Below are 20,580 nucleotides of genomic sequence, written 5' to 3' on the forward strand. Positions count from 1 at the left end.
GTAAAAAGATCATTGGTTGCCAGGGGTTGAGGGGAGGAAGGAATGAATAGGCAGAAAATTTCTGGGAAAGTACAAAATTCTGCATGATACTGCAATGTTGGATACATGTCATTTTACATTTGTCAAAACCCAAAGATTATAACACTACCAAGAGTGAACCCTAATGTAAGCTATGTAATGACATTGACCTTAACAAATTGTCATTCTGGTTAGAATTTTGCTACTGGGGAAGACTGTTTTCGTGTTGGGTGTAGTGTGCTGAGAAAGGAACCAGAGATATATGGGAATTCTGTACATTCTCAATTTTACTGTGAATCAAAAACTGCTCTAAAACCTAAAGTCTATTACAGTATTTTAAAATACATGTCAAACCAAAACATAAATTGAAGCATTTCAAAAGATTGTCACTTTGAATTGAATTTTAACAGCTGCTTGAAATATTTGATAGTTTAAAAAATATATATATGTTTTAATATAATATCTCAAAAATTACCTAATGTAGTAAAGGAGGAACACAGGAAAATGATCAGCAATAAAAATGGTATCTTTTTTCAGTATATTTTTGGATAATAGGGGCAATTTGTTTATTGTTGTTTAATGTGCATAAAGGTGCATGTGTTGTGTCCCTTATTCAAAATGCTTGGAACCAGAAGTGGTTTCAATTTTTGAATTTCAAAAATTTTTGCAATATTCGCCTGTACATAGTAAGATCCAAGTTTAAATATAAAATTCATTTATACTTTATGAACACCTTATATACATACACTGAAAGTAATTTTATGTAACATTTTAAATAATTTTGTTCACGAAAAGAAATTTGTGGTAAGTACTTAAGTGTTGAATTTTCCTCTTGGGGTGGTCATGTTAGTGCTCAAAAATGATTTAGGGATGCTAGAACTTTATTATTTAGTTAACATAGTGGCAACTTATACAACCCTTGTATTTTGTAACACATTCACAGATCTCCATTTTGCATCTGTAGCTATATTTTATCTGTCATAATTAATGAAGCTCCATATGAATTTGCAGCCTTTTTGTAAATTATTAGAAATGATACATGATTCATGCATACATTCTTTAAGAAGCTTGTCACCTTTAATCAAGTTCATCATATTTCACAAGTCTATGACCTTGTTAATTTCATCTACATTTTTTATTTCTTCATGACTCATTTGAATAATCATCTAACAAACTAAATAGACACAATTGCACCCATAAAATTTACAAACATTCATCAGACTATGAAGAAAGTTCTGTTTTTAAGTAAAGAAGCACTTTTCCTTACTGGTTACATGCCTAAATGCGTTGACTTGATTCCGAATACCATCACTGGGCACTAATGACCACATGTACTTGGAGATGCAGTGCAAAGAAGTCACAGAGTAGATGCAAAATATTTGAACCAAAAATAAAGTTGAATTAAATATACGTTATTAAGAAGTCAAACAGTGAAAAATAGTGACTTGTAATCATGCAGATATGGGCATGAAATTGGAAAAAAATCATTGATTTTTATTCACTAGATTAGCAATCTTTGGAATTCTGTAGGAGCCAGGGTACAGTTTAAATAAATATAATTTTAAAATTATAATTATTGATCAAAGGATGAAAACGTTTTTCTTAATCTTCATTATATCTTTCGGGAATGACAGAACAGACAACTCCTTAAGAGGAGTTGGTCTAATTTTCTAAGATCTAAACTTTAAAATTATAATAGATCCGTAAATGAAGATAATTACAAATTGTGGGCTAAATATGCTCCTTGCTCAATTAAATTTGTTATTTTCATGTGACTAAAGGATGAACTATGAACACAGGTTTTTCATTTTATAATGTCATAGACAAGGCATATGAGTAGAGATAGAACCAACTCAACACCCCAAACATGAAGAGAAAAAAAAAGGGAAAAGCCTTGTGTTTCCATTAAATCTTGGATATTTTATACCTGTGTGGCATTGGTAAAGTACATTGGTTGCTCTGAAATTCATTTTCCTCACTAGTAAAATTTGTCAGTGATATCGGCAACATGGAGAATTAGGAAGCCCTGGGTTTCCTCATCCCACAGGCACACCAGTTTAGTAATATACAGAAAATTCTATTTGTGAGAAATTCAGAGACCAATTAAGAGGCTCATGCTCTATGAGCAAGTGTGAAACCAACCACCAAAACTGGTAGGAAAATTTGTAAAATTATCTAACTGTAACTTTCCCTTCAGTACATTGCCAAACAATTTCCAATTATTTGGCAATTGCCAAATTGGGAGAAAACTCCTGGCTTTCAGAGTCTTCTTGGGGAGGGAAGGAGAGAACTAGACTGTAAGTTCAATGTTTTGACTCTCGGGAGACTGATCAAGGGACTGGTTTCTGTCTTGCCTGAATCTGAGAGCTAACAGAAAAGGGCCCATATTGGGAACTGCTGAGAACCAAAGTGATGATTTACCAGTATGCACTCACCGGCCATTGCTCATCCTGCCAACTCAGCATAACAGGATCAGGAAAATTATCAGGCCCCAGATTCTCCTCAGGTAGATAAATATAAGACTGAAATATAAGCCCAGTGTTCATACATATGGTGATGGGGAGATTATCTGAGATACTCTACATGACTGGGGGTCACTGAAAACAAAAAATAGAGTCGGATGGTGTACAGCCGCTCCAGAAGACCCCTGGCACAATAGACAAATACTGGAGAGAATAAGAGATTACAGAGTTTTGAAAAAGAAAATTAACAAATCCCTATGGGATATTACGTGCACAAGTCTGGAGAAAACACGTCAAAAGAAAAAAATTGAGAGGCCTCTAGAATCTCTAGCCAGGTCAATTGATGTCTTTCATTTTACAAATTCAGTCCTTAAAGACTCGGAGAGGAAAGTTCTTTTTCAAATGTATGAATCCCACAAAAAACTGTCATGAAACATGAAGAATCAGAAAAATGTTTTTTTTTTTTAATGGACACAATAGACTTCCAGATGTTGACCCTAAAAAAACAGAGATATATGAATTTCCTGACAAGGAATGCAAAATAATCATCATAAAGTTGTCAGTGATCTGGCCGGGCGTGGTGGCTCAAGCCTGTAATCCCAGCACTTTGGGAGGCCGAGGCGGGCGGATCAAGAGGTAAGGAGATCGAGACCATCGTGGCCAACATGGTGAAAGCTCGTCTCTACTAAAAATACAAAAAAAAAAAAAATTAGCTGGGCATGGTGGCGGGTGCCTGTAGTCCCAGCTACTTGGGAGGCTGAGGCAGGAGAATGGCATGAACCAAGGAGGCGGAGCTTTGCAGTGAGCAGAAATCACGCCACTGCACTCCAGTCTGGGCAACAGAGCGGAACTCTGTCTCAAAAAAAAAAAAAAAAAAAGATGTCAGTGACCTCAGAACAATAATGTGTGAATAAAATGAGAATTTCAACAAAGAAATTAAAGGCACAGTGAAATGGAAAGACCTCCCCATATTTATATCTCAGAAGAATTAATGTAAGTAAAACATCCATACCATCCAAAAAAACCCACATATTAAATTAATCCTTATTAAATTAAATTAATCCCTATTAAAATTCAACTAATATTTTTACATAGAAATATAAAATATATCCATAAAATTTATATGGAACCACAAAAGACCCAGAATAGCCATAAAATCTAGAAAAAGTGAATGTAGCTGGAGACCTCATACTTCCTGATTCCAAAACATATTACATAACTACAGCAATTGAGTTAGTATGGTACTGGCATAAAGACAGAGTAATGAAACAGAATAGAGAGACTGGAAATAAGGCCACACATATACAGTTAATCGATTTTTAACAATGGCAAAAATAATACACAATAAAGAAAGGACAGTTTCTTCAAACACTGTTGTGAAGACTGGATATCCACATTCTAAAGAATAAAATTGGACTTTTATCTTACCATACACAAAAATCAACTCATTAAAAAACTTTAACGTAAGACCTAAAACTCCAAAATTTCTAAAAGAAAACATGAGAAGAATCATGACATTGGACTTGACAATCATTTCTTGGCTAGGTGTCAAAAGCATAGACAACAAAAGTAAAAAAAGAGAAGTGGGGCTACATCACATTAAAAAGTTCTGGGCAGTAAAAGAATAATGAACAGAGTGAAAAACTATATACGGAGTTGGAGAAAATATTTACAAACTCAAAAGGATTTAATCTCCAAAATATATAAGAAACTCCTACATCTACATTTTAAAAACCCTAATAGTCTGATTTAAAAAATGAACAAAGGGCTTGAATATTCATTTATTCAAAGACGACATACAAATATCCAAAAGGTGTATAAGAAAAGGCGCACCACCACTAATTACCAGAGATATGCAAATCCAAACCACAGTGAAGTATCACCTCACACCTAATAGGATGGTAAATACCGAAAAGCAAACAACAAACAAGTGTTGGCAAAGATGTGGAGTAACTGAAACATTTTCGCACTATTTGTGGGAATATAAAATGGTACAGCTGCTATGGAATACAATATGGAAATTCTTCAAAAAAATTAAAAGTATAACTACCACACGATCCAGCAAGCCTGCTTCTGGATATATATCCAAAACAATTGAAATCGGGATCTCAAAGAGATATTTGCACATCCACGTTTATTTGTAACATTATTCACAGTAGCAAAGTTGTGGAAGCAAAGTAAATGGTCATTGATTGATGAATCAATAAAGGAGGTTTGGTATATTTTTCAGCATTAAAAAGAAAGTAAACCATGTTATATGCAACCATGAGTTAAAATATACTCATAATGTACTCAATAGATTAACCTTGAGTACATTATGCTAAGTGTAATAGTCACAGAATGACAAATAGTGCCTGATATCACATATATGAGCTATTTAAAGTAGTCAGACTCATAGTGGCAGAATGCAGAATGCTGGTTTCTACAGGATAAGAGGAGAGGAAAAGAGGGGGTTGCTGTACAATGGTTTTATACAAAAATATATACAAGCAGTTATACAGTATAAAACATTTCTAGAGATCTGCTGTGTAACTAGTGCTTATAGTTAACAACTGTACAATGCACTTAAAACTTTGTTAAGAAGGTAGACCTCATGTTATGTTTTTTTACAACAATTAAAAATAAGTGACATTTAACTAATTATAAATATTACATGAGATAGTGAAACATTTTTAACACATGAATGTTGCACACAATACAACATTAAATAATAAAAAAGTAATCAAAATTATCTCCCTAATTACTATAATTAGTACTACAAAAATATTAGGCACATAGTGTATTAAGGATAAGTGATTTTATATATACAGACAGACATATACAGAAATATATACACATAGGTATAAATGTATGTATATATAATTGAAAACAAATTATTGCAATGGATTGAGGGTTACACTACCTATAACTTTCAAACGTAAGCTTTTTTAAATTCAGACACTCATATTGTAATATTGTGAATTTGAAACTACTACAAAGAAAACTAAATAAATTGATTTTACCTACAAAGTTATAATAATAGAAATTTGATTGGAGGCACTGAATTATGATGTCAAATATAACACAGTCAAATATAACATGATTATCCAACGACTACAACATTTTAATGTAATTTCAATTAGACATAACTCTTCAAAATTATTTCTTCAGAAAATAACTTAAAAAATTCAGTTGGAACATTAAAATTAGTATAAGTATCTAATGGATGTATTCAAAAAGTTGAAAATATTTTTTCATATATAAAACTGAAGTTAATAAATATAACACAAAATTCAGTGATAATTATGATAATTCAAAGTAATGCTTTATAATTGGAAGCATTATATATTTATACATTCTGCAACTACTTTTCAATCAGTAAACTTTTAATCTTAAAGGAAGTTAACAAGCGAAAATCTTTTGCTTTTTTTCCTTTCCTTCCTTCCTTCCTTCCCTCCTCCTCTTTCTTCTTCCTCTTTTCTTTCTTTCTTTTTCCTTCTTTCTTCTTTTCTTTCTTTCCTTTTCTTTCCTTTCCCTCTTCCTCTTTTCTTTCTTTATTTCTCTTTCTTTCCCTCTTTCTCTTCTTCCCTTTCTCCCTTCCTCCTTTCCATCCTTCTTTCTTTTCTTTTCATTTCATTTCTTTTTGTTTTTGTTATTAGTTCAAAAGGGTAAGACAAATGTTCAGGCTGTTTTTATCTCCTCTAATAACTTTATTTTTTATTTTTAATGTATGTGTGTACATAGTAGGTAAGTACATACATGGGGTACATGAGATATTTTGATACAGGCATACAATGTATAATAATCAAATCAGGGTAAATCGGGGTATCTATCACCTAAAGCATTTATAATTTCTTTATGTTACAAATATTTCAATTAAAGTCTTTTAGTTATTTTTAAATGTACTATAAATTATAGATGACTGTAGCCACCTTGTTATGCTATTAAATACTAGATCTTATTAATTCCATCTAACTATGTTTTTATACCCATTAACCACCCCACTTCCTCCCCCCAACTATGCTTTCCAGCTTATAGTAAATTTCATTCTACTCTCTAGTTCCACGAGTTTAGTTGTTTCCATTTTTAGCTCCCACAAATGAATGAGAACATGTGAAGTATATCTTTCTTTGTCTGACTTACATCATTTAATATAACATCCTCCAGTTCTATCCATGTCGTTGCAAATGACAGGATCTCATTCTTTTTGTGGCTGAATAACATTCCATTGTTTATATGTACCAAATTTTCTTTATCTATTCATCTCTTGATAGACACACAAGTTGATTCCACATCTTGGCTATTGTGAATAGTGCTACAATAAACGTGGGGTACAGAAGGCTCTTTGATATACTAATTTCCTTTATTTGGTGTACATATCTAGCAGTAGAATTGCTGGATCATATGATACTTCTACTTTTAGTTTTTGAGAAACCTCCAAGCTCTTCTCTATAGCAGCTGAGCTAATTTACATATTCACCAACAGTAAATGAGAGTTCTCTGCTCTCCACATTCTTGCCAGCATTCGTTATTGCCTGTCTTTTGAATAAAAGCCATCCATTTTAACTGAGGTGAGATCATATATCATTTTAGTTTTGAGTTTCAATTCTCTAAAAATCAACGATGTTGAGCACCTTTTCAAATACCTGTTTGCCGTTTGTATATCTTCTTTTCAGAAATGTCTATTAAGATCTTTTGCTCATTTTTAAATCAGGTTATGAGATTTTTTTTCTATTGATTTGTTTGAGCTCCTTATATATTCTGGTTATTAATATCTTGTCAGATGAATAGTTTGCATACATTTTCTTCCGTTTTGTGGATTGTCTCTTCACTTTGTTGATTTTTTTCTTTTGCTGTGCAGAAGCTTTTTAAATTGACGTGACCCCATTTGTTCATTTTTACTTTGGTTGCTGTGCTTTCAAGCATTGCTCAATAAAACTTTGCATAGACTAATACCTGGAGAGTTTCCCCAGTGTTTTCATGGAGTAGTTTCACAGTCTGAGGTCTTAGATTTAAGTCTTTAATCCATTATTATTTGATTTTTGCATATGATGGGAGATAGGAGTTTAGTTTTGTTTTTCTGCATATGGATATTCAATTTTCCCAGCACCATTTATTGAAGAGAGTGCCCTATCCCCAACGTATGTTCTTGGCACCTTTGTCAAAAATGAGCTCACTGCAGGTGGATTTCTTGCTATGTCCTCTATTTTCTCCCATTGGTCTATGTGCCTGTTTTTATGCCAGTGCCATGCTGTTTTGGTTACTACAGCTCTCTAGTATAATTTGAATTCAAGTAATGTGATTCATCCAGGTTTATCCTCTAAAAAAAATAGAAACAAGGTCTTTCTCTGTCACCAAGGCTGGCGTGCAGTAGTGTGATCATAGCTCACTGCAACCTTTAACTCCTGGACTTAAGCAATCCTCCCACTTCAGTCTTCCTAGTAGCTGGGGCTACAAGTGTGTGCCATCAGATATGGCAATTTTTTATTCTTTTGCTCAGAATGTCTTTGGCTATTCTGGGTCATTTGTGATTCCACATAAATTTTAGAATTATTTTGAATATTTATGTGAATAATATTCTTGACATTTTGATGGGGATTGCATTGAGTCTATAGATTTCTTTGGATAGTATAGATATTTTAACCATATTGATTCTTCCAATCTATGAACATAGAATATCTTCCTTTTCTTTTTTGGTTTCCTCTTTAATTTCTTGCAACAGTGTTTCATAGTTTCTGTTGGAGATTTTTCACTTCTTTGGTAAGTTTATTCCTATGTATGTTATTTTATTTCTAGTTATTTTAAATGAGATTACTTCTTTATTTCTTTTTTAGATAGCTCACTGTTAGCATATAGAAATGCTACTGATTTTATGTGTTGATTTTGTATCTGTAACTTTCCTGAATTTGTTTATCTGTTCTAATAGTTTTTTGGTGGAGTCTTTAGGTTTTTTACAAATATAAGATTATATCATCTGCAAACAAGGATAATTTGACTTATTTCTTTCAAATTTGGATATCCTTTTTTTCCTTCTCTGATTGCTGTAGCTGGAAGTTCCAGTACTATGTAGAATAACAGTGGTCATAGTGGGCACCCTTGTCACTTTCCATATCTGAGAGGAAAGGCTTTCAGTTTTTTCATATTCAGTGTGATACTAGCTGTGGGTCTGCCATATATGGCTTTTATTGTTTTCAGGTAGGCTTCTTCTATACCTGGTTTTTGAGGCTTTTCATTGTGAAGGAGTGTATGCTTTTTCATAATCAGTTGTAGTAATTGTATGATTTTTGTTCTTCATTCTGTTGATATGATGTATCACATCAAATGATTTTTATATGTTGAATTATCCTTGCATCCCACTGAGTCAATAATAAAAAAATCTACTTTTTTTTTTTTTTTTTTTTTTTTTTGTGATGGAGTCTCACTCTGTCTCCCAGCCAGAGTGCGGTGGCACGATCTCAGCTCACTGCAACCACCGTCTCCCAGGTTCAAGCAATTCTCCTGCCTCAGCCTCCTAAGTAGCTGGGACTACAGGCGTGTGCCACCACACTCAGCTAATTGTTTGTGTGTGTGTGTGCGTGTGTATGTGTGTGTGTGTGTATTTTTAGTAGAGATGGGGTTTCACCATGTTGGCCAGGATGGTCTCAATCTCCTGACTTCATGGTCCACCCACCTCCGCCTCCTAAAGTTCTGGGATTACAGGCCTGAGCCACCATGCGTGGCCAAATGATCTTTTAAATGTGTTGTGAATTCATTTTGCTAGTGTTTTGTTAAGGATTTTTGCATCAATGTTCATCAGAGATATTGGCCTGTAGTTTTCTTCTCTTTATGTGTCTGTGTGTGGTTTTGGTATCAGAGTAATACTGGCATCATAGAATGAATTTGGAAGTTTCCCTCTTCCTCTATGTTTCAGAATAATTTGAATAGCATTGCTATTAGTTCTCCTCTAAATGGTAAAATTCAGCAGTGAAGTCATCAGGTCCCAGGCTTTTGTTTGCTGGGTGACGTTTTATTATGGCTTTTATCTTGCTCCTAGTTATTGGTCTATTCGGGTTTTGGATTTCTTCATGATTCAATCTTTGTAGGTTGTGTGTTTCAAAATTTATTCATTTCTTTTAGGTTTTTCAATTTATTGGCATGTAATTACTCATAGTAGTCTCTCACGATCCTTTGAATTTCTGCAGTATTGGTTGTAGTATCTCCTTTTTCATCATTGATTTTATTTCTTTAAGTATTTGCTCTTTTTTAATCAGTTACTGTGGCTAAAATGTGTTAATTTTACTTATCTAAAAACAACAACCTTTCATTTCATTGATCTTTTGAATTTTTTAAATTTTAATTTCATTTATTTCTGCTCTGATCTTTATTCTTCCTTTTCTTCTACTAATTTTGAATTTAGTTTGCTCTTGCTTTTCCAATACTTTAAGATGCATCATTAGGTTGTTCATTTGAAGTTTTTGTACTTGTTTGATGTAAGCACTTACTCTCTAAACTTTCCCCTTTAGTACTGGTTTTGTTATAACCTATACGTTTGGTATGTTGGATTTTCATGTTCATTTGTTTCAAGAAAATTTTCAATTTTCTTCTTAATTTCTTCATTGACCCACTGGTCATTCAGGAGCATATTGTTTAATTTCCATGCGTTTGTATAGTTTCTGAAGTTCTTATTATTGATTTCTAGTTTTATTCCACAGTGATCAGAGAAGCTTCTTGATATGATTTTCAAATTTTGTGAATTTTTAAGACTTGTTTTGTGGTATGATCTGTCCTAGAGAATGATCCATGTTGCGGAGAACAATATGTACCCTGCAGCCATTGGATGAAATGTTCTGTAATATCCATTAGTTCCATTTGTCCTATAGTGCAAATTAAATCTGATTTTTTTTGTGTGGATTTTCCTTCTGGGTCATATTTCCAATGGTAAAAGTGAGGTGTTGAAGTCTCCAGCTATTATTGTATTGAGGTCTATCTCTCTTTTCAGCTCTAATATTTGCTTTATATATCTTGGTGCTTCAACATTTAGTGCATATATATTTATAATTGTTATATCCTCTTGCTGAATTGAGCCTTTTATTATTACATAATTATCTTCTTTATATCTTTTTATAGTTTTTGTCTCAAAATCTAATTTGTCTGATATAAGTACAGCTACTCTTGCTCTTAATTTCTGCTCTGTTTCCATTTGCATGAAGTATCTTTTTCCATCTCTTTATTTTCACTCTATGTATGGCTTTATAGGTGAAGTGTTTCTAGTAGCCAACAAATAATTGAATCTTGGTTTCTGTTTTTTGTCTTGTTTTGTTTTTAATCCATTCAGCCACTCTGTTTTCTTGTTGTTTTGTGGCTTTTCTTTCTTCCTTTCTTGTAAGAAAGGTCTAGTGTCGGTGATATCCCTCAGCTTTTGTTTGTCTGGGAAAGTCTTTATTTCTCCTTCATGTTTGAAGGATATTTTAGCTGGATAAAAATGCAAGGGAAAAAAAAAAGCTTTTTTCCCCTTTGGCAATTTAAATATACCATGCCATTTTTTTTGTGTCCTGTAAGATTTGCACTGTGAAGTAAGCTGCTAGATGTATTGGAGCTTCTTTTCATGTTGCTTGTTTTTTTTCAGTTATTGCCTTTAGAATCCATTCTTTATCCTTGATTTGGAGGGATTATTATTAAATGTCTTGAGGTATTCTTATTTGAGTTAAATCTGCTTGGTGTTCTATAAACTTCTTGTACTTAGATATTGATATCTTTCTCTAGGTTTGGAAAGTTTTCTGTTATTACCTCTTCGAATAAACTTTCTCTCCTGATTTTTCAATATACCTCCTCTTTAAGGCCAGTAACCGAGATTTGCCATTTTAAGGCTGTTTTCTAGATCTCTGTAAGTGTGCTCCATTCCTATTTATTCTGTTTTCTTTTGATTCTTTTGCCTGTATATTTCCAAATAGCCTGTCTTCTATCTCACTAATTCTCTATTCTGCTTGATCTATTCTGCTGTTGAGAGACTCTGACATGTTCCTCAATATAATTTTTCAGCTCCAGAATTTCTGCCTGATTTTAAAATTATTTCAATCTCATTGTTAAAATGATCTGATAAAATTCTGAATTCCTTCTCTGTGTTTTCTTTAATTTAGTTAAACTTCCCCAAAACAGCTATTTTAAATTGTCTCTCTGAAAGGTCATATATCTCTGTCACTTTGGGATTGGTCACCAGTTACCTATTTAGTTCACTTGTGAGGTATGTTTTCCTGGATGGTCTTGATGCTTGTGAATGTTTGTCAATGTCTGGGCATTGAAAAGTTAGTTACATATTCTAATCAGAGTCCGGGCTTGTTTGTCCCCATATTCTTGAGAAAGCTTTCCAGATATTCAAAGGAAATTGAATATTGTGGTCTAGCTTTTTGGTCACTGCAGCTGTATTTTCATTAGGGGGCACCACAAGCCCAGTAACACTGTGACTCCTAGAAGTGATGCCATGGTGGTGTTGGGTAAGGTCTAGAATTCCCTGGATTATAATGCAGTCTCTTTTTCTCTTCCCTTACTTTCCCCCAAACAAACACTGTCTTTTTCCATGTCTAGCTGCCTAGAATTGAGGAGAGGTACATCTTAAGCCAGCACAGCACTGGGTCTTGCCCAAGGCTTGTAGAAACCATTTCCTGGCTACAGCTGATGTTTATACAAGACCATAGGGCTCTTTAGTCAGCAGATGATGAATCCTCCCAGGAATAGGTTTTTCCTTCAGGGCAACAGTTTCCCTTCTGACCCAGGGTGGATCTAGAAATGTTGTCCAAGAACTAGGGCCTGGAATCAGGACTTTAGGAATCTGCTTGGTGTTTATTTTGCTATGGCTGAGCTGGTACTGAATTTACAAGAAGAAGTCCTCTTTATTTTTCACTATCCTTTCTTCAGGCAGAAGTCTCCCCATGGCCATTATTACCTCACGCCTATGGCAACCATGGCTACCACTGATGTTTATACAAAGCCTAAGGGCTCTTTTGTCAGCAGGAGATGACTTCTACAAAGAGTGCATTTTTTCCTTGTGACAGAAGGTTCCCTCTGGCCCAAGGTGGGTCTAGGAATATCATCCATAAGCATACTGGAATGGGAGCTTCAGGACTCTGCTTGGTGGTTTATTTTACCATGATTAAGCTGGTATTCAAGTTGCGAGACAAACATCCTCTTTACTGTCTCATCTCCTCTCCTCCAGTGGAAGAAAGGAGTCTCTCCCAGAGCAACTCCAGACCATATGGAGGTAGAGGATGGGTGACACAAGCACTCCCCAGCTGGTGTCCCACTGCATGTGTTCACCCCAAGTCCACTGGCTCTGAGCCCAGTATAGCAGCAGGAATTGCCTGGGAATTGCAGTCCTTGTGGCCCAGACTTTCAAGTTTATTTGGGACCCCAGTGTACTTGAGCCTGCTGTGGTGAGGCTAGCTGGAACTCAGGTTCCAACCTCTAGGATGGATGATTCCCCTCTGGTTAGGGCTAGTTTAAATGCTCCCTCTGTGGCCACTGGCTGAATTCTACCCTGTGTTGCTTTCTTCTGTGACTTAGCAGTACTGAGTTCCAATGCAAAGTCCTATAATCACTTCACTCTCTCTTCCCCAAGCACACTGATTCTCTTCCCCCGCTATGTGGAACCTTTGGAGAATGGGAGAGGGGTGGTTGTAGAAAATTTGAAATTTTCTTTTTTATGCTCTTCACTGCCTTTTTCCTTGATATGACGCTATAAGGTGAGTGCAAAAGTATTGCGTTTTTTGCATTGTTGGAATTTGATATTGGAATACATATGTAAGTAAATGTGTTTATGTTATACATCATCTTAATGGGCACTTCTTGCTTTATTTATTTGCTAATGACTTTATTTGCTGTTTATTTTATGTTTATTGTAGACTATGGAAATGATTTGAGACAAAAAGCAAAGTCAAGCTGTTTTCTTATTCGAGTTCAAAATTGGTCATAAAACACCGGAGACAACTCTCAACATCAACAACACTTTTGTTAATAGATCAGATTAGATTAATAATTGCTAGCCATAAACATTTTATAACATCAAACGTGTCATTTTCATTATTTTCTTACCTTTTTAATATGAAATAATTTCAAAATTGGAAGAAAATTTTCAAGAATAAGACAGAGAACACTAAAATATTCTACACCCCTTCCTTTCTATTGCTAACATTTTACCACATTTGCTTTATCATATTTTTCCTCACTAAGGATGATTGATAAATAGGTGGAAGAATAAGCAGACATAACATATTTTTTCTGGGTCAAGTAAATGTAAGTTGAGGTCATGCAGTCATGATTCCCTCTTGCCCTAAGGTTTTCTAGGTCTCCGCTGGGAAGATCAGCTCTCTACCCTACAGCGGCTCTCTACCTACACCTGTTTAGAATCACAATTTTACTTTCCTCTTTTTTTCTTCATGTGTCTCTCTTTTTTCCTTCATGTGTCTCTCTTTTTTCCTTCTTTCTTTCTTCAAGAAGATCAATAGTTAGCTAGAATACTTTGAAAAGTATAATATAACCATAAAATTTAGGAAATTAATATTCTTCATAATACTACCCATCTAATTTATAAATCCCATTCAAGTTTTACCCACTATTCAGATAAAGAACTCAGCTAAAACATCCAGGATCTCACCTAATATTTATTTGTCATATCTTCTTAGTCACCTTCAATCTGCAACAATTCCTCAGTCTTATCTTTGATGATCATAGCATTTTTAAAGACTTTAAGCTTCCATTTTGTTGAGTATCTTTATGGTTATCTGATACTTCTCTTCTTCCTCCCCTGCTTAGATTGTAGTTAAACATTAAGGACAAAAATATCACAGAAGTGATACTATATTCTCATTATATCTTACCAGGTGGTACAAGATTTTGATTTCTTTCATTACTGGTGATGTTAATTTTGGTCATATGGTTAAAGTGGCATCTGCCAAATTTCTCCTGTTGGTATTTTCAAATCAATGTATCTAACTAATGTATCTAATTAAAAAGTCTTTTGCGGAAAGATTCTTTGATACTAAAGTCCGATTTCTCATTACTTTTCACCCAATAATTATAACATCAATTGATGATTTTTCTCAGGTCAGTTGTAACTGTTATTGTTGCCAAATGGTGACTCTCTAATTTCATCAGTTCTTATGCATTTACCACCTGGCATTTCACATTCAGGAAGAATTATTTTTTCTCTCACATTTACTCATATCTTTATTTATATCAGTATAACCTCATTAATTCTACTTTATTTATTAAGTTATAGTCTGCCATTACTATTACATATATTGATATTCAAATTGTCCCATATTTTGTAAGTACATCCTAGACAAGTTGGCTTTTATCTTGTTTTAACATGCCTGCATCATTCCTCAGGCACCTTTTTAGTTTCTGGACACACTCACACCCACATATCTTTGTCTATTTATATTTTAGTTGTTCCTTTTTATTTTTATAGCCCAAACATAAATTCTTCAAAGCCTAGGATGTTGCCTCTTTATGCTTTTTTGTTTATCTCAGATACTTCACTTACCAGCTATTGACACTTAGCACATAATAACTGATTTCTCAGCTTTGCTGAAGTGACTTTCCTGACACAGAGAAGAACAAAGCTCTAGTTCTATATCCAGACTATTTTTGGTCTCACTCTTGATGCTGAACTCACTACTAGTAGTGCAGAGATGCCAGTGAACAGAGAAAGATGTGGGTGGTAGCATTTAAAAATATACACTACTGTTCACATAACTTCTTTTCTTACTCATCGGAAGAAAATAAAAAGGTAACGTGAAAGTAGAAAATAGCAGTTAGATACATCCTGTTTTTTTAAGTCAGTTTGACCTTAGAAAAATTTAGCCACTTAAAACTTCTGAACTTCTTATTTCCTATCTATATATTTATAAATAGGAAAGTTTTACTGATCTCTTCCAACTTCAAAATTCAGTAAGTCAAAAGTTATCCAAAATATTGTTTCATCTTTGAGTGAGGCTGTCAGGAATCACAAAAAACATAGATGCATCAGGGATTTTCAGATTCAGAAATAAAAGTTGACATGTCAGTCACAGGGAACAGACAAAGCCAGTGACAGTGTCTGAGGACTTATGAGCCATGTGTCATCTGTGGGGTTTACATAAAGCTGTCCACGCTAAATCTTTAATAAAAGTCTGTCTCATAGCATGGAATCAAATTTCCAATTGGTGAATATTTAAACAAATTTCCTATAATACTTTATGTGAGCACATCTTATATTCTTATTAATGGTCTAGAAGCACTTGACATTGTATATCATCAAGTTATAATCAATAAATATCTCAATAATATTTTTAAATTTTTGTTAAATATTTGTTTATTTTCAAAATTTTGTTATTTAATATAAGATAAACACAAAGCACAACTGTGGATTTTTTTCAACATAAACCCCAAAATTTCATAAGCTGTGAATGGCTAATTTTAAACATTCATAATATATACCTGTTTTTATGTAATAACATTTTATGTAATAACATATTCCAACATACTGTATTTTTTCTAACTTTAAAACAACTGCTTTGACAAGTTTATATAGATTTCTTTATAAATGTCTCTCTACTTCTTTTACATGAAGTAGATGTAATATGTACTTCTTTAACATGAAGTAGATAGACATTTATATTATATCCAAAATTCACTAAGAATTCATATTTTATTTTTCAACATTTCTTTTGTTTACAATCAGCATATGTTAAAAAAATTAGTGTGAAATTTACAAAATAAAAACTGGAAACAAATTAAAAACTTAATATACAATTAAAGGTCAAATGATTTTAAAATGATTATCTATTACGACTACTATTTCATTTTAAAATGTTGTTATATGAGACACAAACTGAAAATATTTTACAACATATTATATTTTCCTGTGAAGAAAACGTCTATTAGAACAGTATTTGTTTTCTCCTTAAATAAAGAATAAAAAATATTTTATTCTACTCTGTCAAATATTCCTTGATTTCACTTCTAGAAAGATGATTCCCTTTGGTGTAGATTTCTCAACTTACTCACTCATGCAGAGTTGGATTTCCAACTGCAGTCAATTGACCTGGGATTTGGAGCTGACCTTTAACAGTACAATAGTATAAGCTTCAACAATTTTTCTTCATTGACAGATTAGAGTTCTCTAATGCTGTTTTCATATAAAAATATTTCATTACAAGTTTTATTTCATTTTTAACATTCAAAAATCAAGAAAATTAATAAACAGTTTATTTATTTATAACATTAAATAAAGCAACCAAATAAGTTTAGTGAACTAGGGCTATATGCATGTGGGCCTTATTTATTTGACACATATCTAATTTATTCTTTTAACTAAGTTTTGTGATCCGTGTCCCTAAACTTAGGCGTTTTGAACATCCTATTTTAGTTTTCAAAGATGATTCTCCTCCTTTTTCTGCCACCATAAAACAGTTTTGTTTTTGTTTTTGTTTTTGTTTTTTATTTTTAGATGGAGTCTCGCTCTGTTGCCCAGGCTGGAGTGCAGTGGTGCGATCTTGGCTCACTGCAACCTCTGCCTCCCAGGTTCAAGCAATTCTCTGCCTCAGCCTCCAGAGTGGCTGGGATTACAGATGCCCACCACCACGCCTGACTAATTTTTTTTGTATTTTTAGTAGAGACAGGGTTTCACCATCTTGGCCAGGCTGGTCTTGAACACCTGACCTCGTGATCCACTCACCTCAGCCTACCAAAGTGCTGGGATTACAGACCTGAGCCACTGTGCCAAGCCAAAACAGTTTTTATAAAATGCTTTCCAGTTTTATAAATTAATATTCTTTATTGTCAGCATCTGTATGCATTCCAAGAACATAGCATTGTTTTTAGTCACATAACGGTAAGTAGAAGTTTCTCAGAATAAAGCTCTTTATTGTAACAGTAAAATTTCTCTAATTATTGGAATATATTTCATTTACTTTGAGGAATATTTAATAATTCAACATGTGCTAAGCCTGACCATTGCTGGAAGGTAAAGCTTAAAAGAAACCACTTCTTGTGTATACTTTTTTAAGTTCATCAAATACTTTTAGCCCAACATGCACCTCCATGCAAGTATTGTTCTCCAAACAGAGAAAATTATTTTGCCTATGCATAGTTGTGGAAGAATTCTATGAAAGTTTTATATATATATATATAGTTATATATAGTATATATAGTTATATATAGTTTTATATATAGTATATATAGTTATATATAGTTATATATATAAACTAGATATATATATAACTATATATATATATAGTGTAAATTCTAAAGTTACACATCATCCCATTAAACTTTGCCCCTCAGCAATCATTGCAACTGGTAATTCATTAACAGAAATTAACAGTATAAAGCATATATTGAAGCTGAGTTGAAATAGTAAGAATCAAAGAAACAATCAGTGTAAATATAGTTGGGAAAGCTAATGGAAAAACAAAGCTTTTTCCCTTAGCTTGGCAATTTTGCCGCATCATAATCCTTACTTTTATTAGTAAACTGAAAATATTATGTTTCCAGACAAATACGATACTGGATTTTCTATTTGACCTATGCATGCTGTTTTGCATGTTAAAGTTTCCCTGGCTCAACCATGACAACAGCATTAACCCCTGGGTAAATCCTCCAGTCTTCTGGATGGTGTGATATACGTTACATCTATGGACCTCATGGTCATGGATCAATTCCCACCCCACAGTGTTTCTTCATTCTTGTATTGCTTCTGCTTTAGCTGTCATTTATAAAACTATATATGTGTATATATATACACACACAGAGACACATACACACACACATATAAAAGAAAGCCCACTTGATTGTGATTAATTAACTTTTTGATGTGTTGCTGGATTTGGTTTGCTAGAATTGTGTATGTATAAGTGTGTGTGTGTGTGTGTGTATACATATATATAGTTTTTGTTCTTTTTCTACTTTTATTTTAGGTTCTGGGGATAGATGGGCAGGATTGTTACATGGGTAAATTGAGTGTCACTGAAGCTTAGGGTACGAATGATCCTATCATCCAGGTAGAGAACACAGTACCTGATAGGTAACCTTACAACCTATAGCCCCATTACCCTCTCCTCTCAAGGGTACAGTCCCCGGTGTTTGTTGTTCCCATCTTTGTGTCCATGTGTATTCAGTGTTTAGTTTCCACATTTTAGTGAGTATAGACAGCATTTAGTTTTCTGTTTCTGCATTAGTTTGTTTAGGATAATGACCTTCAGCTGCTTCCATGTTGCTGCAAAGGACATGATTTTGTTCTTTTTTATGGCTGTGTAGTATTCCACGATGTCTGTGTATCAGATCTTCTTTGTCCAGTCTACTACTGATTGGAAAATGATTTATCTCATGTCTTTGCTGTTGTGAATAGTGCAGGCTGAACATATGTGTACACATGTACACATATGTTCTTTTTGGCATAATAATCTATTTTTCCTTGGGTATACACCCAGTAATAGGATTGCTGGATTGAATGGTAGTTCTAATTAACTTATTTGAGAAATTTCCCAAATATTTTGTATAGTGGCTGAACTAATTTACATTCTGCCTAAAGATAGTATCTTATTGTGGTTTTGACTTGCATTTCTCTAATGATTTAGTGAAAATGAGTATGTTTTCACATATTTGTTGGCCACATGTATTTTTGAGAAGTGTCTCCACATGTATTTTCCCCATGTTTTAATGAGGTTATTTGCTTTTTGGTTATGTAATTATTTAAGTTCCTTATGGATATTAGATCTTTATCAGATACATAGACAGTGAATATTTTCTCCCACTCTGTAGGTTGTCTGTTTACACTGTTGATAGCTCTTTTGCCATGCAGAAACTGTTTAATTTAATTAGGCCCCACTTGTCAATTTTTGTTTCTGTTCCAATTGCTTTTGGGTAGTCATAAATTATTTGCCAAATGCCAAAATGGTATTTGCTAGGTTTCCTTCTAGAGTTTTTATTGTTTTAGATCTTACATTTAAACTTTTAATCTATATTGAGTTAATTTTTGTATATGGTGAAAGAAATGGCCTCAGATTCAATTTTTTTACATGTGGCTAGCCAGTTTTCCCAGAACCATTTATTGAAAATGGATTCCGTTTCCTATTGTTTGTAATTGTTAACTTTATTGAAGATCAGGTGGTTTTAGATTTGTAGCTTTATTTCTGGGTTCTCTATTATGTTCCATTGCTCCACATGTTTATTTCTATACCAGCACCATGCTGTTTTGGTTACTATAGCTTTGTAATATAGATTGAAGTTCGACAGTGTGACACCTCTGGTTTCATTCTTATTGCTTAGTATTGCTTTGGCAATTTGGGCTCTTTATTGGTTTCATATGACTTTCAGTATAGTTTTTTTTTTTTTAATTCTGTGAATAATGACATCGGTAGTTTGATAGATATAGCACTGAATCTGTAAATTGCTTTGGGCAGTACAGTCATTTTCTCAATATTGATTCTTCCAATCCATGAGCATGGAATGTTTTTCTATTTCTTTGTGTTGTCTCTGATTTCTTTCTTTAGTGGTTTGTAATTCTTGTCAGAAATCTTTCACTTCCTTGGTAAGCTGTATTCCTAGCTATTTTATTATTTTTGTGGCAGCTGTAAACGGAATTGCTTTCTTGATTTGGCTCTCAGCTTGCATTTTATTGGTGTATAGAAATGCAGCCAATTTCTGTACATCGACTTTTTATTCTGAAACTTTACTGAACTTGTTTATCAGATCTAAGAGCGTTCTGGCAGAGTCTATTAGGTTTTCTAGGTATAGAACCATCATCCATGAAGAGAGATCATTTGACCTCCTCTCTACCTTTTTAAATGCCTTCCCTTTCTTTCTCTTGCCTGATTGCTCTGGCTAGGAATTCCAGTACTATGTTGAATAGAAGTGGTGAAAGTGGGCATCCTTGTCTTGTTCCAGTTCTCAGTGGAAATGGTTCCAGCTTTTGCTTATCCACTATGTTGGTGGCTGTGTGTTTGTTATAGATGGTACTTATTATTTTGAGATATTTTTATTTGATACCTATTTTGTTTAGTGTTTTTAACATGAAGGGATATTGAATTTTATCAAAAGCCTTTTCTGCCTCTATGAAGATGATCATATGGTTTTTTTTTTATTTTATGAATCCAATTTATTGATT

At 33.6% G+C, this 20,580-nt stretch overlaps 1 long non-coding RNA gene across 1 annotated transcript; it reads left to right on the plus strand.

Annotated features, from left to right (window-relative positions):
* The first annotated feature begins 7,667 nt into the window (after positions 1–7,667).
* LOC115830626 lies at positions 7,668–18,665 on the plus strand. Its single transcript, XR_004026155.1, has 3 exons — positions 7,668–7,770; positions 16,887–16,896; positions 18,653–18,665. It is a non-coding gene; the product is annotated as an uncharacterized LOC115830626 (long non-coding RNA).
* The last annotated feature ends 1,915 nt before the right edge of the window (positions 18,666–20,580 follow it).

Source organism: Nomascus leucogenys, chromosome 16 (genome assembly GCF_006542625.1).
Source record: "Nomascus leucogenys isolate Asia chromosome 16, Asia_NLE_v1, whole genome shotgun sequence".
Taxonomy (NCBI): domain Eukaryota; kingdom Metazoa; phylum Chordata; class Mammalia; order Primates; family Hylobatidae; genus Nomascus; species Nomascus leucogenys.